Below are 21371 nucleotides of genomic sequence, written 5' to 3'. Positions count from 1 at the left end.
AGGGATAGGAATGGTGCGAATGCACTGCAAACTACGCAGACACCTGGTGTGAGGCGAGGCGAGGCGAGGCGAGGCGAGGCGAGGAAGCCCACATCGCTACCAGTGGGCCCTCCAGCACGACACTGCCACACCCCGCACAGGCCTTCCGCTGAACACCAGGGACAAGATGCGTCCTCCGCTAGTGTCGAAGGCTGCACGCGCCCAGCGAATGACAGGGGGTGCAACGAACAGCAGTGCGTCTCACACACGCGGCGGTGCGCCCGCCAATTCGGCCGTCACTCTGCTGGGACGCCGGGCGCGCCTCCCCGCGCCGTCCTCGAGGAACTGGCGGTTGCGGAAGGAAGCGCTTTCGTCAAATGCGGCCGAAAACTAACATTTTGTGTGTTGGGAGAAAAGCCGAACGAGAATTCTGCCGTGCTCCTACATTAGATGAGCGCCAACGGCCATACCATGATGAATACACCGGTTCTCGTCCGATCACCGAAGTTAAGCATCATCGGGCACGGCTAGTACTTGGATGGGTGACCGCCTGGGAAACCCGGCTGCTGTTGGCTCCCTTCCTGTTTTTTTTTTGTTATGTCGCCAGCCCAATTTTCAAACTACCTTTCTGTTGTGACAAAGATGCTTCTTTAAGCCTTTTAAACTACTGTAATGGTACGAAAATGCAGTAATTAACTCAGTTTGAGGGAGAATGTGCTAACCAAGTTTGCCAAGAAGACTTTGAAAACGACAAAACAGTACGAATCGGCAGGTGATTTCTGAAATACGTCACCGCCTATTGTTGTGTAGGAGTGTAGAGTTCCAAATTTGATTTGTAAAAACGAATTTATTCCTTAGTCGTCTCGACTCGTCTCGTCTCGTCTCGTCCCGCAGAAGTTTGTCGTGCTTGGGCTGTCATATGGACCACGACCCCAGCGGCAGCGAGCGGCAGTCGAGCAAAGTCGGGACAAGTCGGGACGGGGACAGGGACAGGTATAGGAATGGTGCGAATGCATTTCAAACTACGCAGACACCTGGTGTGAGGCGAGGCGAGGCGTGGCGAGGCGAGGCGAGGAAGCCCACATCGCTACCAGTGGGCCCTCCAGCACGACACTGCCACACCCCGCACAGGCCTTCCGCTGAACACCAGGGACAAGATGCGTCCTCCGCTAGTGTCGAAGGCTGCACGCGCCCAGCGAATGACAGGGGGTGCAACGAGCAGCAGTGCGTCTCCCACACGCGGCGGTGCGCCCGCCAATTCGGCCGTCACTCTGCTGGGACGCCGGGCGCGCCTCCCCGCGCCGTCCTCGAGGAACTGGCGGTTGCGGAAGGAAGCGCTTTCGTCAAATGCGGCCGAAAACTAACATTTTGTGTGTTGGGAGAAAAGCCGAACGAGAATTCTGCCGTGCTCCTACATTAGATGAGCGCCAACAGCCATACCATGATGAATACACCGGTTCTCGTACGATCACCGAAATTAAGCATCATCGGGCACGGCTAGTACTTGGATGGGTGACCGCCTGGGAAACCCGGGTGCTGTTGGCTCCCTTCCTGTTTTTTTTTTGTTATGTCGCCAGCCCAATTTTCAAACTACCTTTCTGTTGTGACAAAGATGCTTCCTTAAGCCTTTTAAACTACTGTAATGGTACGAAAATGCAGTAATTAACTCAGTTTGAGGGAGAATGTGCTAACCAAGTTTGCCAAGAAGACTTTGAAAACGACAAAACAGTACGAATCGGCAGGTGATTTCTGAAATACGTCACCGCCTATTGTTGTGTAGGAGTGTAGAGTTCCAAATTTGATTTGTAACCACGAATTTATTCCTTAGTCGTCTCGTCTCGTCTCGTCTCGTCTCGTCCCGCAGACGTTTGTCGTGCTTGCGCTGTCATATGGACCACGACCCGAGCGGCAGCGAGCGGCAGTCGAGCAAAGTCGGGACAAGTCGGGACGGGGACAGGGACAGGGATAGGAATGGTGCGAATGCACTGCAAACTACGCAGACACCTGGTGTGAGGCGAGGCGAGGCGAGGCGAGGAAGCCCACATCGCTACCAGTGGGCCCTCCAGCACGACACTGCCACACCCCGCACAGGCCTTCCGCTGAACACCAGGGACAAGATGCGTCCTCCGCTAGTGTCGAAGGCTGCACGCGCCCAGCGAATGACAGGGGGTGCAACGAACAGCAGTGCGTCTCACACACGCGGCGGTGCGCCCGCCAATTCGGCCGTCACTCTGCAGGGACGCCGGGCGCGCCTCCCCGCGCCGTCCTCGAGGAACTGGCGGTTGCGGAAGGAAGCGCTTTCGTCAAATGCGGCCGAAAACTAACATTTTGTGTGTTGGGAGAAAAGCCGAACGAGAATTCTGCCGTGCTCCTACATTAGATGAGCGCCAACGGCCATACCATGATGAATACACCGGTTCTCGTCCGATCACCGAAGTTAAGCATCATCGGGCACGGCTAGTACTTGGATGGGTGACCGCCTGGGAAACCCGGGTGCTGTTGGCTCCCTTCCTGTTTTTTTTTTGTTATGTCGCCAGCCCAATTTTCAAACTACCTTTCTGTTGTGACAAAGATGCTTCCTTAAGCCTTTTAAACTACTGTAATGGTACGAAAATGCAGTAATTAACTCAGTTTGAGGGAGAATGTGCTAACCAAGTTTGCCAAGAAGACTTTGAAAACGACAAAACAGTACGAATCGGCAGGTGATTTCTGAAATACGTCACCGCCTATTGTTGTGTAGGAGTGTAGAGTTCCAAATTTGATTTGTAAAAACGAATTTATTCCTTAGTCGTCTCGACTCGTCTCGTCTCGTCTCGTCCCGCAGAAGTTTGTCGTGCTTGGGCTGTCATATGGACCACGACCCCAGCGGCAGCGAGCGGCAGTCGAGCAAAGTCGGGACAAGTCGGGACGGGGACAGGGACAGGTATAGGAATGGTGCGAATGCATTTCAAACTACGCAGACACCTGGTGTGAGGCGAGGCGAGGCGTGGCGAGGCGAGGCGAGGAAGCCCACATCGCTACCAGTGGGCCCTCCAGCACGACACTGCCACACCCCGCACAGGCCTTCCGCTGAACACCAGGGACAAGATGCGTCCTCCGCTAGTGTCGAAGGCTGCACGCGCCCAGCGAATGACAGGGGGTGCAACGAGCAGCAGTGCGTCTCCCACACGCGGCGGTGCGCCCGCCAATTCGGCCGTCACTCTGCTGGGACGCCGGGCGCGCCTCCCCGCGCCGTCCTCGAGGAACTGGCGGTTGCGGAAGGAAGCGCTTTCGTCAAATGCGGCCGAAAACTAACATTTTGTGTGTTGGGAGAAAAGCCGAACGAGAATTCTGCCGTGCTCCTACATTAGATGAGCGCCAACAGCCATACCATGATGAATACACCGGTTCTCGTACGATCACCGAAATTAAGCATCATCGGGCACGGCTAGTACTTGGATGGGTGACCGCCTGGGAAACCCGGGTGCTGTTGGCTCCCTTCCTGTTTTTTTTTTGTTATGTCGCCAGCCCAATTTTCAAACTACCTTTCTGTTGTGACAAAGATGCTTCCTTAAGCCTTTTAAACTACTGTAATGGTACGAAAATGCAGTAATTAACTCAGTTTGAGGGAGAATGTGCTAACCAAGTTTGCCAAGAAGACTTTGAAAACGACAAAACAGTACGAATCGGCAGGTGATTTCTGAAATACGTCACCGCCTATTGTTGTGTAGGAGTGTAGAGTTCCAAATTTGATTTGTAACCACGAATTTATTCCTTAGTCGTCTCGTCTCGTCTCGTCTCGTCTCGTCCCGCAGACGTTTGTCGTGCTTGCGCTGTCATATGGACCACGACCCGAGCGGCAGCGAGCGGCAGTCGAGCAAAGTCGGGACAAGTCGGGACGGGGACAGGGACAGGGATAGGAATGGTGCGAATGCACTGCAAACTACGCAGACACCTGGTGTGAGGCGAGGCGAGGCGAGGCGAGGCGAGGCGAGGAAGCCCACATCGCTACCAGTGGGCCCTCCAGCACGACACTGCCACACCCCGCACAGGCCTTCCGCTGAACACCAGGGACAAGATGCGTCCTCCGCTAGTGTCGAAGGCTGCACGCGCCCAGCGAATGACAGGGGGTGCAACGAACAGCAGTGCGTCTCACACACGCGGCGGTGCGCCCGCCAATTCGGCCGTCACTCTGCTGGGACGCCGGGCGCGCCTCCCCGCGCCGTCCTCGAGGAACTGGCGGTTGCGGAAGGAAGCGCTTTCGTCAAATGCGGCCGAAAACTAACATTTTGTGTGTTGGGAGAAAAGCCGAACGAGAATTCTGCCGTGCTCCTACATTAGATGAGCGCCAACGGCCATACCATGATGAATACACCGGTTCTCGTCCGATCACCGAAGTTAAGCATCATCGGGCACGGCTAGTACTTGGATGGGTGACCGCCTGGGAAACCCGGGTGCTGTTGGCTCCCTTCCTGTTTTTTTTTTGTTATGTCGCCAGCCCAATTTTCAAACTACCTTTCTGTTGTGACAAAGATGCTTCCTTAAGCCTTTTAAACTACTGTAATGGTACGAAAATGCAGTAATTAACTCAGTTTGAGGGAGAATGTGCTAACCAAGTTTGCCAAGAAGACTTTGAAAACGACAAAACAGTACGAATCGGCAGGTGATTTCTGAAATACGTCACCGCCTATTGTTGTGTAGGAGTGTAGAGTTCCAAATTTGATTTGTAACCACGAATTTATTCCTTAGTCGTCTCGTCTCGTCTCGTCTCGTCTCGTCCCGCAGACGTTTGTCGTGCTTGCGCTGTCATATGGACCACGACCCGAGCGGCAGCGAGCGGCAGTCGAGCAAAGTCGGGACAAGTCGGGACGGGGACAGGGACAGGGATAGGAATGGTGCGAATGCACTGCAAACTACGCAGACACCTGGTGTGAGGCGAGGCGAGGCGAGGCGAGGCGAGGCGAGGAAGCCCACATCGCTACCAGTGGGCCCTCCAGCACGACACTGCCACACCCCGCACAGGCCTTCCGCTGAACACCAGGGACAAGATGCGTCCTCCGCTAGTGTCGAAGGCTGCACGCGCCCAGCGAATGACAGGGGGTGCAACGAACAGCAGTGCGTCTCACACACGCGGCGGTGCGCCCGCCAATTCGGCCGTCACTCTGCTGGGACGCCGGGCGCGCCTCCCCGCGCCGTCCTCGAGGAACTGGCGGTTGCGGAAGGAAGCGCTTTCGTCAAATGCGGCCGAAAACTAACATTTTGTGTGTTGGGAGAAAAGCCGAACGAGAATTCTGCCGTGCTCCTACATTAGATGAGCGCCAACGGCCATACCATGATGAATACACCGGTTCTCGTCCGATCACCGAAGTTAAGCATCATCGGGCACGGCTAGTACTTGGATGGGTGACCGCCTGGGAAACCCGGGTGCTGTTGGCTCCCTTCCTGTTTTTTTTTTGTTATGTCGCCAGCCCAATTTTCAAACTACCTTTCTGTTGTGACAAAGATGCTTCCTTAAGCCTTTTAAACTACTGTAATGGTACGAAAATGCAGTAATTAACTCAGTTTGAGGGAGAATGTGCTAACCAAGTTTGCCAAGAAGACTTTGAAAACGACAAAACAGTACGAATCGGCAGGTGATTTCTGAAATACGTCACCGCCTATTGTTGTGTAGGAGTGTAGAGTTCCAAATTTGATTTGTAAAAACGAATTTATTCCTTAGTCGTCTCGACTCGTCTCGTCTCGTCTCGTCCCGCAGAAGTTTGTCGTGCTTGGGCTGTCATATGGACCACGACCCCAGCGGCAGCGAGCGGCAGTCGAGCAAAGTCGGGACAAGTCGGGACGGGGACAGGGACAGGTATAGGAATGGTGCGAATGCATTGCAAACTACGCAGACACCTGGTGTGAGGCGAGGCGAGGCGTGGCGAGGCGAGGCGAGGAAGCCCACATCGCTACCAGTGGGCCCTCCAGCACGACACTGCCACACCCCGCACAGGCCTTCCGCTGAACACCAGGGACAAGATGCGTCCTCCGCTAGAGTCGAAGGCTGCACGCGCCCAGCGAATGACAGGGGGTGCAACGAGCAGCAGTGCGTCTCCCACACGCGGCGGTGCGCCCGCCAATTCGGCCGTCACTCTGCTGGGACGCCGGGCGCGCCTCCCCGCGCCGTCCTCGAGGAACTGGCGGTTGCGGAAGGAAGCGCTTTCGTCAAATGCGGGCGAAAACTAACATTTTGTGTGTTGGGAGAAAAGCCGAACGAGAATTCTGCCGTGCTCCTACATTAGATGAGCGCCAACAGCCATACCATGATGAATACACCGGTTCTCGTCCGATCACCGAAGTTAAGCATCATCGGGCACGGCTAGTACTTGGATGGGTGACCGCCTGGGAAACCCGGGTGCTGTTGGCTCCCTTCCTGTTTTTTTTTTGTTATGTCGCCAGCCCAATTTTCAAACTACCTTTCTGTTGTGACAAAGATGCTTCCTTAAGCCTTTTAAACTACTGTAATGGTACGAAAATGCAGTAATTAACTCAGTTTGAGGGAGAATGTGCTAACCAAGTTTGCCAAGAAGACTTTGAAAACGACAAAACAGTACGAATCGGCAGGTGATTTCTGAAATACGTCACCGCCTATTGTTGTGTAGGAGTGTAGAGTTCCAAATTTGATTTGTAACCACGAATTTATTCCTTAGTCGTCTCGACTCGTCTCGTCTCGTGTCGTCCCGCAGAAGTTTGTCGTGCTTGGGCTGTCATATGGACCACGACCCGAGCGGCAGCGAGCGGCAGTCGAGCAAAGTCGGGACAAGTCGGGACGGGGACAGGGACAGGTATAGGAATGGTGCGAATGCATTGCAAACTACGCAGACACCTGGTGTGAGGCGAGGCGAGGCGTGGCGAGGCGAGGCGAGGAAGCCCACATCGCTACCAGTGGGCCCTCCAGCACGACACTGCCACACCCCGCACAGGCCTTCCGCTGAACACCAGGGACAAGATGCGTCCTCCGCTAGTGTCGAAGGCTGCACGCGCCCAGCGAATGACAGGGGGTGCAACGAGCAGCAGTGCGTCTCACACACGCGGCGGTGCGCCCGCCAATTCGGCCGTCACTCTGCTGGGACGCCGGGCGCGCCTCCCCGCGCCGTCTTCGAGGAACTGGCGGTTGCGGAAGGAAGCGCTTTCGTCAAATGCGGCCGAAAACTAACATTTTGTGTGTTGGGAGAAAAGCCGAACGCGAATTCTGCCGTGCTCCTACATTAGATGAGCGCCAACGGCCATACCATGATGAATACACCGGTTCTCGTCCGATCACCGAAGTTAAGCATCATCGGGCCCGGCTAGTACTTGGATGGGTGACCGCCTGGGAAAGCCGGGTGCTGTTGGCTCCCTTCCTGTTTTTTTTTTGTTATGTCGCCAGCCCAATTTTCAAACTACCTTTCTGTTGTGACAAAGATGCTTCCTTAAGCCTTTTAAACTACTGTAATGGTACGAAAATGCAGTAATTAACTCTGTTTGAGGGAGAATGTGCTAACCAAGTTTGCCAAGAAGACTTTGAAAACGACAAAACAGTACGAATCGGCAGATGTTTTCTGAAATACGTCACCGCCTATTGTTGTGTAGGAGTGTAGAGTTCCAAATTTTATTTGTAACCACGAATTTATTCCTTAGTCGTCTCGTCTCGTCTCGTCTCGTCTCGTCCCGCAGACGTTTGTCGTGCTTGCGCTGTCATATGGACCACGACCCGAGCGGCAGCGAGCGGCAGTCGAGCAAAGTCGGGACAAGTCGGGACGGGGACAGGGACAGGGATAGGAATGGCGCGAATGCACTGCAAACTACGCAGACACCTGGTGTGAGGCGAGGCGAGGCGAGGCGAGGCGAGGCGAGGAAGCCCACATCGCTACCAGTGGGCCCTCCAGCACGACACTGCCACACCCCGCACAGGCCTTCCGCTGAACACCAGGGACAAGATGCGTCCTCCGCTAGTGTCGAAGGCTGCACGCGCCCAGCGAATGACAGGGGGTGCAACGAACAGCAGTGCGTCTCACACACGCGGCGGTGCGCCCGCCAATTCGGCCGTCACTCTGCTGGGACGCCGGGCGCGCCTCCCCGCGCCGTCCTCGAGGAACTGGCGGTTGCGGAAGGAAGCGCTTTCGTCAAATGCGGCCGAAAACTAACATTTTGTGTGTTGGGAGAAAAGCCGAACGAGAATTCTGCCGTGCTCCTACATTAGATGAGCGCCAACGGCCATACCATGATGAATACACCGGTTCTCGTCCGATCACCGAAGTTAAGCATCATCGGGCACGGCTAGTACTTGGATGGGTGACCGCCTGGGAAACCCGGGTGCTGTTGGCTCCCTTCCTGTTTTTTTTTTTGTTATGTCGCCAGCCCAATTTTCAAACTACCTTTCTGTTGTGACAAAGATGCTTCCTTAAGCCTTTTAAACTACTGTAATGGTACGAAAATGCAGTAATTAACTCAGTTTGAGGGAGAATGTGCTAACCAAGTTTGCCAAGAAGACTTTGAAAACGACAAAACAGTACGAATCGGCAGGTGATTTCTGAAATACGTCACCGCCTATTGTTGTGTAGGAGTGTAGAGTTCCAAATTTGATTTGTAAAAACGAATTTATTCCTTAGCCGTCTCGACTCGTCTCGTCTCGTCTCGTCCCGCAGAAGTTTGTCGTGCTTGGGCTGTCATATGGACCACGACCCCAGCGGCAGCGAGCGGCAGTCGAGCAAAGTCGGGACAAGTCGGGACGGGGACAGGGACAGGTATAGGAATGGTGCGAATGCATTGCAAACTACGCAGACACCTGGTGTGAGGCGAGGCGAGGCGTGGCGAGGCGAGGCGAGGAAGCCCACATCGCTACCAGTGGGCCCTCCAGCACGACACTGCCACACCCCGCACAGGCCTTCCGCTGAACACCAGGGACAAGATGCGTCCTCCGCTAGTGTCGAAGGCTGCACGCGCCCAGCGAATGACAGGGGGTGCAACGAGCAGCAGTGCGTCTCCCACACGCGGCGGTGCGCCCGCCAATTCGGCCGTCACTCTGCTGGGACGCCGGGCGCGCCTCCCCGCGCCGTCCTCGCGGAACTGGCGGTTGCGGAAGGAAGCGCTTTCGTCAAATGCGGCCGAAAACTAACATTTTGTGTGTTGGGAGAAAAGCCGAACGAGAATTCTGCCGTGCTCCTAGATTAGATGAGCGCCAACAGCCATACCATGATGAATACACCGGTTCTCGTCCGATCACCGAAGTTAAGCATCATCGGGCACGGCTAGTACTTGGATGGGTGACCGCCTGGGAAACCCGGGTGCTGTTGGCTCCCTTCCTGTTTTTTTTTTGTTATGTCGCCAGCCCAATTTTCAAACTACCTTTCTGTTGTGACAAAGATGCTTCCTTAAGCCTTTTAAACTACTGTAATGGTACGAAAATGCAGTAATTAACTCAGTTTGAGGGAGAATGTGCTAACCAAGTTTGCCAAGAAGACTTTGAAAACGACAAAACAGTACGAATCGGCAGGTGATTTCTGAAATACGTCACCGCCTATTGTTGTGTAGGAGTTTAGAGTTCCAAATTTGATTTGTAACCACGAATTTATTCCTTAGTCGTCTCGACTCGTCTCGTCTCGTGTCGTCCCGCAGAAGTTTGTCGTGCTTGGGCTGTCATATGGACCACGACCCCAGCGGCAGCGAGCGGCAGTCGAGCAAAGTCGGGACAAGTCGGGACGGGGACAGGGACAGGTATAGGAATGGTGCGAATGCATTGCAAACTACGCAGACACCTGGTGTGAGGCGAGGCGAGGCGTGGCGAGGCGAGGCGAGGAAGCCCACATCGCTACCAGTGGGCCCTCCAGCACGACACTGCCACACCCCGCACAGGCCTTCCGCTGAACACCAGGGACAAGATGCGTCCTCCGCTAGTGTCGAAGGCTGCACGCGCCCAGCGAATGACAGGGGGTGCAACGAGCAGCAGTGCGTCTCACACACGCGGCGGTGCGCCCGCCAATTCGGCCGTCACTCTGCTGGGACGCCGGGCGCGCCTCCCCGCGCCGTCCTCGAGGAACTGGCGGTTGCGGAAGGAAGCGCTTTCGTCAAATGCGGCCGAAAACTAACATTTTGTGTGTTGGGAGAAAAGCCGAACGCGAATTCTGCCGTGCTCCTACATTAGATGAGCGCCAACGGCCATACCATGATGAATACACCGGTTCTCGTCCGATCACCGAAGTTAAGCATCATCGGGCCCGGCTAGTACTTGGATGGGTGACCGCCTGGGAAACCCGGGTGCTGTTGGCTCCCTTCCTGTTTTTTTTTTTGTTATGTCGCCAGCCCAATTTTCAAACTACCTTTCTGTTGTGACAAAGATGCTTCCTTAAGCCTTTTAAACTACTGTAATGGTACGAAAATGCAGTAATTAACTCTGTTTGAGGGAGAATGTGCTAACCAAGTTTGCCAAGAAGACTTTGAAAACGACAAAACAGTACGAATCGGCAGATGTTTTCTGAAATACGTCACCGCCTATTGTTGTGTAGGAGTGTAGAGTTCCAAATTTTATTTGTAACCACGAATTTATTCCTTAGTCGTCTCGTCTCGTCTCGTCTCGTCTCGTCCCGCAGACGTTTGTCGTGCTTGCGCTGTCATATGGACCACGACCCGAGCGGCAGCGAGCGGCAGTCGAGCAAAGTCGGGACAAGTCGGGACGGGGACAGGGACAGGGATAGGAATGGTGCGAATGCACTGCAAACTACGCAGACACCTGGTGTGAGGCGAGGCGAGGCGAGGCGAGGCGAGGCGAGGAAGCCCACATCGCTACCTGTGGGCCCTCCAGCACGACACTGCCACACCCCGCACAGGCCTTCCGCTGAACACCAGGGACAAGATGCGTCCTCCGCTAGTGTCGAAGGCTGCACGCGCCCAGCGAATGACAGGGGGTGCAACGAACAGCAGTGCGTCTCACACACGCGGCGGTGCGCCCGCCAATTCGGCCGTCACTCTGCTGGGACGCCGGGCGCGCCTCCCCGCGCCGTCCTCGAGGAACTGGCGGTTGCGGAAGGAAGCGCTTTCGTCAAATGCGGCCGAAAACTAACATTTTGTGTGTTGGGAGAAAAGCCGAACGAGAATTCTGCCGTGCTCCTACATTAGATGAGCGCCAACGGCCATACCATGATGAATACACCGGTTCTCGTCCGATCACCGAAGTTAAGCATCATCGGGCACGGCTAGTACTTGGATGGGTGACCGCCTGGGAAACCCGGGTGCTGTTGGCTCCCTTCCTGTTTTTTTTTTGTTATGTCGCCAGCCCAATTTTCAAACTACCTTTCTGTTGTGACAAAGATGCTTCCTTAAGCCTTTTAAACTACTGTAATGGTACGAAAATGCAGTAATTAACTCAGTTTGAGGGAGAATGTGCTAACCAAGTTTGCCAAGAAGACTTTGAAAACGACAAAACAGTACGAATCGGCAGGTGATTTCTGAAATACGTCACCGCCTATTGTTGTGTAGGAGTGTAGAGTTCCAAATTTGATTTGTAAAAACGAATTTATTCCTTAGTCGTCTCGACTCGTCTCGTCTCGTCTCGTCCCGCAGAAGTTTGTCGTGCTTGGGCTGTCATATGGACCACGACCCCAGCGGCAGCGAGCGGCAGTCGAGCAAAGTCGGGACAAGTCGGGACGGGGACAGGGACAGGTATAGGAATGGTGCGAATGCATTGCAAACTACGCAGACACCTGGTGTGAGGCGAGGCGAGGCGTGGCGAGGCGAGGCGAGGAAGCCCACATCGCTACCAGTGGGCCCTCCAGCACGACACTGCCACACCCCGCACAGGCCTTCCGCTGAACACCAGGGACAAGATGCGTCCTCCGCTAGTGTCGAAGGCTGCACGCGCCCAGCGAATGACAGGGGGTGCAACGAGCAGCAGTGCGTCTCCCACACGCGGCGGTGCGCCCGCCAATTCGGCCGTCACTCTGCTGGGACGCCGGGCGCGCCTCCCCGCGCCGTCCTCGAGGAACTGGCGGTTGCGGAAGGAAGCGCTTTCGTCAAATGCGGCCGAAAACTAACATTTTGTGTGTTGGGAGAAAAGCCGAACGAGAATTCTGCCGTGCTCCTACATTAGATGAGCGCCAACAGCCATACCATGATGAATACACCGGTTCTCGTCCGATCACCGAAGTTAAGCATCATCGGGCACGGCTAGTACTTGGATGGGTGACCGCCTGGGAAACCCGGGTGCTGTTGGCTCCCTTCCTGTTTTTTTTTTGTTATGTCGCCAGCCCAATTTTCAAACTACCTTTCTGTTGTGACAAAGATGCTTCCTTAAGCCTTTTAAACTACTGTAATGGTACGAAAATGCAGTAATTAACTCAGTTTGAGGGAGAATGTGCTAACCAAGTTTGCCAAGAAGACTTTGAAAACGACAAAACAGTACGAATCGGCAGGTGATTTCTGAAATACGTCACCGCCTATTGTTGTGTAGGAGTGTAGAGTTCCAAATTTGATTTGTAACCACGAATTTATTCCTTAGTCGTCTCGACTCGTCTCGTCTCGTGTCGTCCCGCAGAAGTTTGTCGTGCTTGGGCTGTCATATGGACCACGACCCCAGCGGCAGCGAGCGGCAGTCGAGCAAAGTCGGGACAAGTCGGGACGGGGACAGGGACAGGTATAGGAATGGTGCGAATGCATTGCAAACTACGCAGACACCTGGTGTGAGGCGAGGCGAGGCGTGGCGAGGCGAGGCGAGGAAGCCCACATCGCTACCAGTGGGCCCTCCAGCACGACACTGCCACACCCCGCACAGGCCTTCCGCTGAACACCAGGGACAAGATGCGTCCTCCGCTAGTGTCGAAGGCTGCACGCGCCCAGCGAATGACAGGGGGTGCAACGAGCAGCAGTGCGTCTCACACACGCGGCGGTGCGCCCGCCAATTCGGCCGTCACTCTGCTGGGACGCCGGGCGCGCCTCCCCGCGCCGTCCTCGAGGAACTGGCGGTTGCGGAAGGAAGCGCTTTCGTCAAATGCGGCCGAAAACTAACATTTTGTGTGTTGGGAGAAAAGCCGAACGCGAATTCTGCCGTGCTCCTACATTAGATGAGCGCCAACGGCCATACCATGATGAATACACCGGTTCTCGTCCGATCACCGAAGTTAAGCATCATCGGGCCCGGCTAGTACTTGGATGGGTGACCGCCTGGGAAACCCGGGTGCTGTTGGCTCCCTTCCTGTTTTTTTTTTGTTATGTCGCCAGCCCAATTTTCAAACTACCTTTCTGTTGTGACAAAGATGCTTCCTTAAGCCTTTTAAACTACTGTAATGGTACGAAAATGCAGTAATTAACTCTGTTTGAGGGAGAATGTGCTAACCAAGTTTGCCAAGAAGACTTTGAAAACGACAAAACAGTACGAATCGGCAGATGTTTTCTGAAATACGTCACCGCCTATTGTTGTGTAGGAGTGTAGAGTTCCAAATTTTATTTGTAACCACGAATTTATTCCTTAGTCGTCTCGTCTCGTCTCGTCTCGTCTCGTCCCGCAGACGTTTGTCGTGCTTGCGCTGTCATATGGACCACGACCCGAGCGGCAGCGAGCGGCAGTCGAGCAAAGTCGGGACAAGTCGGGACGGGGACAGGGACAGGGATAGGAATGGTGCGAATGCACTGCAAACTACGCAGACACCTGGTGTGAGGCGAGGCGAGGCGAGGCGAGGCGAGGCGAGGAAGCCCACATCGCTACCAGTGGGCCCTCCAGCACGACACTGCCACACCCCGCACAGGCCTTCCGCTGAACACCAGGGACAAGATGCGTCCTCCGCTAGTGTCGAAGGCTGCACGCGCCCAGCGAATGACAGGGGGTGCAACGAACAGCAGTGCGTCTCACACACGCGGCGGTGCGCCCGCCAATTCGGCCGTCACTCTGCTGGGACGCCGGGCGCGCCTCCCCGCGCCGTCCTCGAGGAACTGGCGGTTGCGGAAGGAAGCGCTTTCGTCAAATGCGGCCGAAAACTAACATTTTGTGTGTTGGGAGAAAAGCCGAACGAGAATTCTGCCGTGCTCCTACATTAGATGAGCGCCAACGGCCATACCATGATGAATACACCGGTTCTCGTCCGATCACCGAAGTTAAGCATCATCGGGCACGGCTAGTACTTGGATGGGTGACCGCCTGGGAAACCCGGGTGCTGTTGGCTCCCTTCCTGTTTTTTTTTTGTTATGTCGCCAGCCCAATTTTCAAACTACCTTTCTGTTGTGACAAAGATGCTTCCTTAAGCCTTTTAAACTACTGTAATGGTACGAAAATGCAGTAATTAACTCAGTTTGAGGGAGAATGTGCTAACCAAGTTTGCCAAGAAGACTTTGAAAACGACAAAACAGTACGAATCGGCAGGTGATTTCTGAAATACGTCACCGCCTATTGTTGTGTAGGAGTGTAGAGTTCCAAATTTGATTTGTAACCACGAATTTATTCCTTAGTCGTCTCGACTCGTCTCGTCTCGTGTCGTCCCGCAGAAGTTTGTCGTGCTTGGGCTGTCATATGGACCACGACCCCAGCGGCAGCGAGCGGCAGTCGAGCAAAGTCGGGACAAGTCGGGACGGGGACAGGGACAGGTATAGGAATGGTGCGAATGCATTGCAAACTACGCAGACACCTGGTGTGAGGCGAGGCGAGGCGTGGCGAGGCGAGGCGAGGAAGCCCACATCGCTACCAGTGGGCCCTCCAGCACGACACTGCCACACCCCGCACAGGCCTTCCGCTGAACACCAGGTACAAGATGCGTCCTCCGCTAGTGTCGAAGGCTGCACGCGCCCAGCGAATGACAGGGGGTGCAACGAGCAGCAGTGCGTCTCACACACGCGGCGGTGCGCCCGCCAATTCGGCCGTCACTCTGCTGGGACCCCGGGCGCGCCTCCCCGCGCCGTCCTCGAGGAACTGGCGGTTGCGGAAGGAAGCGCTTTCGTCAAATGCGGCCGAAAACTAACATTTTGTGTGTTGGGAGAAAAGCCGAACGCGAATTCTGCCGTGCTCCTACATTAGATGAGCGCCAACGGCCATACCATGATGAATACACCGGTTCTCGTCCGATCACCGAAGTTAAGCATCATCGGGCCCGGCTAGTACTTGGATGGGTGACCGCCTGGGAAACCCGGGTGCTGTTGGCTCCCTTCCTGTTTTTTTTTTGTTATGTCGCCAGCCCAATTTTCAAACTACCTTTCTGTTGTGACAAAGATGCTTCCTTAAGCCTTTTAAACTACTGTAATGGTACGAAAATGCAGTAATTAACTCTGTTTGAGGGAGAATGTGCTAACCAAGTTTGCCAAGAAGACTTTGAAAACGACAAAACAGTACGAATCGGCAGATGTTTTCTGAAATACGTCACCGCCTATTGTTGTGTAGGAGTGTAGAGTTCCAAATTTTATTTGTAACCACGAATTTATTCCTTAGTCGTCTCGTCTCGTCTCGTCTCGTCTCGTCCCGCAGACGTTTGTCGTGCTTGCGCTGTCATATGGACCACGACCCGAGCGGCAGCGAGCGGCAGTCGAGCAAAGTCGGGACAAGTCGGGACGGGGACAGGGACAGGTATAGGAATGGTGCGAATGCATTGCAAACTACGCAGACACCTGGTGTGAGGCGAGGCGAGGCGTGGCGAGGCGAGGCGAGGAAGCCCACATCGCTACCAGTGGGCCCTCCAGCACGACACTGCCACACCCCGCACAGGCCTTCCGCTGAACACCAGGGACAAGATGCGTCCTCCGCTAGTGTCGAAGGCTGCACGCGCCCAGCGAATGACAGGGGGTGCAACGAGCAGCAGTGCGTCTCCCACACGCGGCGGTGCGCCCGCCAATTCGGCCGTCACTCTGCTGGGACGCCGGGCGCGCCTCCCCGCGCCGTCCTCGAGGAACTGGCGGTTGCGGAAGGAAGCTCTTTCGTCAAATGCGGCCGAAAACTAACATTTTGTGTGTTGGGAGAAAAGCCGAACGAGAATTCTGCCGTGCTCCTACATTAGATGAGCGCCAACAGCCATACCATGATGAATACACCGGTTCTCGTCCGATCACCGAAGTTAAGCATCATCGGGCACGGCTAGTACTTGGATGGGTGACCGCCTGGGAAACCCGGGTGCTGTTGGCTCCCTTCCTGTTTTTTTTTTTGTTATGTCGCCAGCCCAATTTTCAAACTACCTTTCTGTTGTGACAAAGATGCTTCCTTAAGCCTTTTAAACTACTGTAATGGTACGAAAATGCAGTAATTAACTCAGTTTGAGGGAGAATGTGCTAACCAAGTTTGCCAAGAAGACTTTGAAAACGACAAAACAGTACGAATCGGCAGGTGATTTCTGAAATACGTCACCGCCTATTGTTGTGTAGGAGTGTAGAGTTCCAAATTTGATTTGTAACCACGAATTTATTCCTTAGTCGTCTCGACTCGTCTCGTCTCGTGTCGTCCCGCAGAAGTTTGTCGTGCTTGGGCTGTCATATGGACCACGACCCCAGCGGCAGCGAGCGGCAGTCGAGCAAAGTCGGGACAAGTCGGGACGGGGACAGGGACAGGTATAGGAATGGTGCGAATGCATTGCAAACTACGCAGACACCTGGTGTGAGGCGAGGCGAGGCGTGGCGAGGCGAGGCGAGGAAGCCCACATCGCTACCAGTGGGCCCTCCAGCACGACACTGCCACACCCCGCACAGGCCTTCCGCTGAACACCAGGGACAAGATGCGTCCTCCGCTAGTGTCGAAGGCTGCACGCGCCCAGCGAATGACAGGGGGTGCAACGAGCAGCAGTGCGTCTCACACACGCGGCGGTGCGCCCGCCAATTCGGCCGTCACTCTGCTGGGACGCCGGGCGCGCCTCCCCGCGCCGTCCTCGAGGAACTGGCGGTTGCGGAAGGAAGCGCTTTCGTCAAATGCGGCCGAAAACTAACATTTTGTGTGTTGGGAGAAAAGCCGAACGCGAATTCTGCCGTGCTCCTACATTAGATGAGCGCCAACGGCCATACCATGATGAATACACCGGTTCTCGTCCGATCACCGAAGTTAAGCATCATCGGGCCCGGCTAGTACTTGGATGGGTGACCGCCTGGGAAACCCGGGTGCTGTTGGCTCCCTTCCTGTTTTTTTTTTGTTATGTCGCCAGCCCAATTTTCAAACTACCTTTCTGTTGTGACAAAGATGCTTCCTTAAGCCTTTTAAACTACTGTAATGGTACGAAAATGCAGTAATTAACTCTGTTTGAGGGAGAATGTGCTAACCAAGTTTGCCAAGAAGACTTTGAAAACGACAAAACAGTACGAATCGGCAGATGTTTTCTGAAATACGTCACCGCCTATTGTTGTGTAGGAGTGTAGAGTTCCAAATTTTATTTGTAACCACGAATTTATTCCTTAGTCGTCTCGTCTCGTCTCGTCTCGTCTCGTCCCGCAGACGTTTGTCGTGCTTGCGCTGTCATATGGACCACGACCCGAGCGGCAGCGAGCGGCAGTCGAGCAAAGTCGGGACAAGTCGGGACGGGGACAGGGACAGGGATAAGAATGGTGCGAATGCACTGCAAACTACGCAGACACCTGGTGTGAGGCGAGGCGAGGCGAGGCGAGGCGAGGCGAGGAAGCCCACATCGCTACCAGTGGGCCCTCCAGCACGACACTGCCACACCCCGCACAGGCCTTCCGCTGAACACCAGGGACAAGATGCGTCCTCCGCTAGTGTCGAAGGCTGCACGCGCCCAGCGAATGACAGGGGGTGCAACGAACAGCAGTGCGTCTCACACACGCGGCGGTGCGCCCGCCAATTCGGCCGTCACTCTGCTGGGACGCCGGGCGCGCCTCCCCGCGCCGTCCTCGAGGAACTGGCGGTTGCGGAAGGAAGCGCTTTCGTCAAATGCGGCCGAAAACTAACATTTTGTGTGTTGGGAGAAAAGCCGAACGAGAATTCTGCCGTGCTCCTACATTAGATGAGCGCCAACGGCCATACCATGATGAATACACCGGTTCTCGTCCGATCACCGAAGTTAAGCATCATCGGGCACGGCTAGTACTTGGATGGGTGACCGCCTGGGAAACCCGGGTGCTGTTGGCTCCCTTCCTGTTTTTTTTTTGTTATGTCGCCAGCCCAATTTTCAAACTACCTTTCTGTTGTGACAAAGATGCTTCCTTAAGCCTTTTAAACTACTGTAATGGTACGAAAATGCAGTAATTAACTCAGTTTGAGGGAGAATGTGCTAACCAAGTTTGCCAAGAAGACTTTGAAAACGACAAAACAGTACGAATCGGCAGGTGATTTCTGAAATACGTCACCGCCTATTGTTGTGTAGGAGTGTAGAGTTCCAAATTTGATTTGTAACCACGAATTTATTCCTTAGTCGTCTCGACTCGTCTCGTCTCGTGTCGTCCCGCAGAAGTTTGTCGTGCTTGGGCTGTCATATGGACCACGACCCCAGCGGCAGCGAGCGGCAGTCGAGCAAAGTCGGGACAAGTCGGGACGGGGACAGGGACAGGTATAGGAATGGTGCGAATGCATTGCAAACTACGCAGACACCTGGTGTGAGGCGAGGCGAGGCGTGGCGAGGCGAGGCGAGGAAGCCCACATCGCTACCAGTGGGCCCTCCAGCACGACACTGCCACACCCCGCACAGGCCTTCCGCTGAACACCAGGGACAAGATGCGTCCTCCGCTAGTGTCGAAGGCTGCACGCGCCCAGCGAATGACAGGGGGTGCAACGAGCAGCAGTGCGTCTCACACACGCGGCGGTGCGCCCGCCAATTCGGCCGTCACTCTGCTGGGACGCCGGGCGCGCCTCCCCGCGCCGTCCTCGAGGAACTGGCGGTTGCGGAAGGAAGCGCTTTCGTCAAATGCGGCCGAAAACTAACATTTTGTGTGTTGGGAGAAAAGCCGAACGCGAATTCTGCCGTGCTCCTACATTAGATGAGCGCCAACGGCCATACCATGATGAATACACCGGTTCTCGTCCGATCACCGAAGTTAAGCATCATCGGGCCCGGCTAGTACTTGGATGGGTGACCGCCTGGGAAACCCGGGTGCTGTTGGCTCCCTTCCTGTTTTTTTTTTGTTATGTCGCCAGCCCAATTTTCAAACTACCTTTCTGTTGTGACAAAGATGCTTCCTTAAGCCTTTTAAACTACTGTAATGGTACGAAAATGCAGTAATTAACTCTGTTTGAGGGAGAATGTGCTAACCAAGTTTGCCAAGAAGACTTTGAAAACGACAAAACAGTACGAATCGGCAGATGTTTTCTGAAATACGTCACCGCCTATTGTTGTGTAGGAGTGTAGAGTTCCAAATTTTATTTGTAACCACGAATTTATTCCTTAGTCGTCTCGTCTCGTCTCGTCTCGTCTCGTCCCGCAGACGTTTGTCGTGCTTGCGCTGTCATATGGACCACGACCCGAGCGGCAGCGAGCGGCAGTCGAGCAAAGTCGGGACAAGTCGGGACGGGGACAGGGACAGGGATAAGAATGGTGCGAATGCACTGCAAACTACGCAGACACCTGGTGTCAGGCGAGGCGAGGCGAGGCGAGGCGAGGCGAGGAAGCCCACATCGCTACCAGTGGGCCCTCCAGCACGACACTGCCACACCCCGCACAGGCCTTCCGCTGAACACCAGGGACAAGATGCGTCCTCCGCTAGTGTCGAAGGCTGCACGCGCCCAGCGAATGACAGGGGGTGCAACGAACAGCAGTGCGTCTCACACACGCGGCGGTGCGCCCGCCAATTCGGCCGTCACTCTGCTGGGACGCCGGGCGCGCCTCCCCGCGCCGTCCTCGAGGAACTGGCGGTTGCGGAAGGAAGCGCTTTCGTCAAATGCGGCCGAAAACTAACATTTTGTGTGTTGGGAGAAAAGCCGAACGAGAATTCTGCCGTGCTCCTACATTAGATGAGCGCCAACGGCCATACCATGATGAATACACCGGTTCTCGTCCGATCACCGAAGTTAAGCATCATCGGGCACGGCTAGTACTTGGATGGGTGACCGCCTGGGAAACCCGGGTGCTGTTGGCTCCCTTCCTGTTTTTTTTTTGTTATGTCGCCAGCCCAATTTTCAAACTACCTTTCTGTTGTGACAAAGATGCTTCCTTAAGCCTTTTAAACTACTGTAATGGTACGAAAATGCAGTAATTAACTCAGTTTGAGGGAGAATGTGCTAACCAAGTTTGCCAAGAAGACTTTGAAAACGACAAAACAGTACGAATCGGCAGGTGATTTCTGAAATACGTCACCGCCTATTGTTGTGTAGGAGTGTAGAGTTCCAAATTTGATTTGTAACCACGAATTTATTCCTTAGTCGTCTCGACTCGTCTCGTCTCGTGTCGTCCCGCAGAAGTTTGTCGTGCTTGGGCTGTCATATGGACCACGACCCCAGCGGCAGCGAGCGGCAGTCGAGCAAAGTCGGGACAAGTCGGGACGGGGACAGGGACAGGTATAGGAATGGTGCGAATGCATTGCAAACTACGCAGACACCTGGTGTGAGGCGAGGCGAGGCGTGGCGAGGCGAGGCGAGGAAGCCCACATCGCTACCAGTGGGCCCTCCAGCACGACACTGCCACACCCCGCACAGGCCTTCCGCTGAACACCAGGGACAAGATGCGTCCTCCGCTAGTGTCGAAGGCTGCACGCGCCCAGCGAATGACAGGGGGTGCAACGAGCAGCAGTGCGTCTCACACACGCGGCGGTGCGCCCGCCAATTCGGCCGTCACTCTGCTGGGACGCCGGGCGCGCCTCCCCGCGCCGTCCTCGAGGAACTGGCGGTTGCGGAAGGAAGCGCTTTCGTCAAATGCGGCCGAAAACTAACATTTTGTGTGTTGGGAGAAAAGCCGAACGCGAATTCTGCCGTGCTCCTACATTAGATGAGCGCCAACGGCCATACCATGATGAATACACCGGTTCTCGTCCGATCACCGAAGTTAAGCATCATCGGGCCCGGCTAGTACTTGGATGGGTGACCGCCTGGGAAACCCGGGTGCTGTTGGCTCCCTTCCTGTTTTTTTTTTGTTATGTCGCCAGCCCAATTTTCAAACTACCTTTCTGTTGTGACAAAGATGCTTCCTTAAGCCTTTTAAACTACTGTAATGGTACGAAAATGCAGTAATTAACTCTGTTTGAGGGAGAATGTGCTAACCAAGTTTGCCAAGAAGACTTTGAAAACGACAAAACAGTACGAATCGGCAGATGTTTTCTGAAATACGTCACCGCCTATTGTTGTGTAGGAGTGTAGAGTTCCAAATTTTATTTGTAACCACGAATTTATTCCTTAGTCGTCTCGTCTCGTCTCGTCTCGTCTCGTCCCGCAGACGTTTGTCGTGCTTGCGCTGTCATATGGACCACGACCCGAGCGGCAGCGAGCGGCAGTCGAGCAAAGTCGGGACAAGTCGGGACGGGGACAGGGACAGGGATAAGAATGGTGCGAATGCACTGCAAACTACGCA

At 54.7% G+C, this 21371-nt stretch overlaps 22 non-coding genes across 22 annotated transcripts; all 22 read left to right on the top strand.

Annotated features, from left to right (window-relative positions):
• The first annotated feature begins 435 nt into the window (after positions 1 to 435).
• On the top strand, positions 436 to 554 carry LOC126089404 (5S ribosomal RNA). The gene has a single exon (XR_007520731.1). It is a non-coding gene; the product is annotated as a 5S ribosomal RNA (ribosomal RNA).
• Positions 555 to 1405: 851 nt separating this feature from the next.
• On the top strand, positions 1406 to 1524 carry LOC126089467 (5S ribosomal RNA). The gene has a single exon (XR_007520790.1). It is a non-coding gene; the product is annotated as a 5S ribosomal RNA (ribosomal RNA).
• An 841-nt stretch (positions 1525 to 2365) lies between these two features.
• LOC126089337 (5S ribosomal RNA) lies at positions 2366 to 2484 on the top strand. The gene has a single exon (XR_007520665.1). It is a non-coding gene; the product is annotated as a 5S ribosomal RNA (ribosomal RNA).
• Positions 2485 to 3335: 851 nt separating this feature from the next.
• LOC126089466 (5S ribosomal RNA) lies at positions 3336 to 3454 on the top strand. The gene has a single exon (XR_007520789.1). It is a non-coding gene; the product is annotated as a 5S ribosomal RNA (ribosomal RNA).
• Positions 3455 to 4305: 851 nt separating this feature from the next.
• On the top strand, positions 4306 to 4424 carry LOC126089336 (5S ribosomal RNA). The gene has a single exon (XR_007520664.1). It is a non-coding gene; the product is annotated as a 5S ribosomal RNA (ribosomal RNA).
• An 851-nt stretch (positions 4425 to 5275) lies between these two features.
• On the top strand, positions 5276 to 5394 carry LOC126089335 (5S ribosomal RNA). Its single transcript, XR_007520663.1, has one exon. It is a non-coding gene; the product is annotated as a 5S ribosomal RNA (ribosomal RNA).
• Positions 5395 to 6245: 851 nt separating this feature from the next.
• LOC126089368 (5S ribosomal RNA) lies at positions 6246 to 6364 on the top strand. Its single transcript, XR_007520696.1, has one exon. It is a non-coding gene; the product is annotated as a 5S ribosomal RNA (ribosomal RNA).
• Positions 6365 to 7215: 851 nt separating this feature from the next.
• Positions 7216 to 7334, top strand: LOC126088993 (5S ribosomal RNA). Its single transcript, XR_007520339.1, has one exon. It is a non-coding gene; the product is annotated as a 5S ribosomal RNA (ribosomal RNA).
• Positions 7335 to 8185: 851 nt separating this feature from the next.
• On the top strand, positions 8186 to 8304 carry LOC126089334 (5S ribosomal RNA). Its single transcript, XR_007520662.1, has one exon. It is a non-coding gene; the product is annotated as a 5S ribosomal RNA (ribosomal RNA).
• Positions 8305 to 9156: 852 nt separating this feature from the next.
• On the top strand, positions 9157 to 9275 carry LOC126089367 (5S ribosomal RNA). The gene has a single exon (XR_007520695.1). It is a non-coding gene; the product is annotated as a 5S ribosomal RNA (ribosomal RNA).
• Positions 9276 to 10126: 851 nt separating this feature from the next.
• On the top strand, positions 10127 to 10245 carry LOC126088963 (5S ribosomal RNA). The gene has a single exon (XR_007520310.1). It is a non-coding gene; the product is annotated as a 5S ribosomal RNA (ribosomal RNA).
• Positions 10246 to 11097: 852 nt separating this feature from the next.
• On the top strand, positions 11098 to 11216 carry LOC126089332 (5S ribosomal RNA). The gene has a single exon (XR_007520660.1). It is a non-coding gene; the product is annotated as a 5S ribosomal RNA (ribosomal RNA).
• Positions 11217 to 12067: 851 nt separating this feature from the next.
• On the top strand, positions 12068 to 12186 carry LOC126089365 (5S ribosomal RNA). The gene has a single exon (XR_007520693.1). It is a non-coding gene; the product is annotated as a 5S ribosomal RNA (ribosomal RNA).
• Positions 12187 to 13037: 851 nt separating this feature from the next.
• On the top strand, positions 13038 to 13156 carry LOC126088962 (5S ribosomal RNA). The gene has a single exon (XR_007520309.1). It is a non-coding gene; the product is annotated as a 5S ribosomal RNA (ribosomal RNA).
• An 851-nt stretch (positions 13157 to 14007) lies between these two features.
• LOC126089331 (5S ribosomal RNA) lies at positions 14008 to 14126 on the top strand. Its single transcript, XR_007520659.1, has one exon. It is a non-coding gene; the product is annotated as a 5S ribosomal RNA (ribosomal RNA).
• An 851-nt stretch (positions 14127 to 14977) lies between these two features.
• LOC126088961 (5S ribosomal RNA) lies at positions 14978 to 15096 on the top strand. The gene has a single exon (XR_007520308.1). It is a non-coding gene; the product is annotated as a 5S ribosomal RNA (ribosomal RNA).
• An 851-nt stretch (positions 15097 to 15947) lies between these two features.
• On the top strand, positions 15948 to 16066 carry LOC126089364 (5S ribosomal RNA). The gene has a single exon (XR_007520692.1). It is a non-coding gene; the product is annotated as a 5S ribosomal RNA (ribosomal RNA).
• An 852-nt stretch (positions 16067 to 16918) lies between these two features.
• On the top strand, positions 16919 to 17037 carry LOC126088960 (5S ribosomal RNA). Its single transcript, XR_007520307.1, has one exon. It is a non-coding gene; the product is annotated as a 5S ribosomal RNA (ribosomal RNA).
• Positions 17038 to 17888: 851 nt separating this feature from the next.
• LOC126089330 (5S ribosomal RNA) lies at positions 17889 to 18007 on the top strand. The gene has a single exon (XR_007520658.1). It is a non-coding gene; the product is annotated as a 5S ribosomal RNA (ribosomal RNA).
• Positions 18008 to 18858: 851 nt separating this feature from the next.
• LOC126088959 (5S ribosomal RNA) lies at positions 18859 to 18977 on the top strand. The gene has a single exon (XR_007520306.1). It is a non-coding gene; the product is annotated as a 5S ribosomal RNA (ribosomal RNA).
• An 851-nt stretch (positions 18978 to 19828) lies between these two features.
• LOC126089329 (5S ribosomal RNA) lies at positions 19829 to 19947 on the top strand. Its single transcript, XR_007520657.1, has one exon. It is a non-coding gene; the product is annotated as a 5S ribosomal RNA (ribosomal RNA).
• Positions 19948 to 20798: 851 nt separating this feature from the next.
• LOC126088958 (5S ribosomal RNA) lies at positions 20799 to 20917 on the top strand. The gene has a single exon (XR_007520305.1). It is a non-coding gene; the product is annotated as a 5S ribosomal RNA (ribosomal RNA).
• The last annotated feature ends 454 nt before the right edge of the window (positions 20918 to 21371 follow it).

Source organism: Schistocerca cancellata, chromosome 6, assembly GCF_023864275.1.
Source record: "Schistocerca cancellata isolate TAMUIC-IGC-003103 chromosome 6, iqSchCanc2.1, whole genome shotgun sequence".
NCBI lineage: Eukaryota > Metazoa > Arthropoda > Insecta > Orthoptera > Acrididae > Schistocerca > Schistocerca cancellata.
This window is presented reverse-complemented; position numbering and strand designations above follow the sequence as displayed.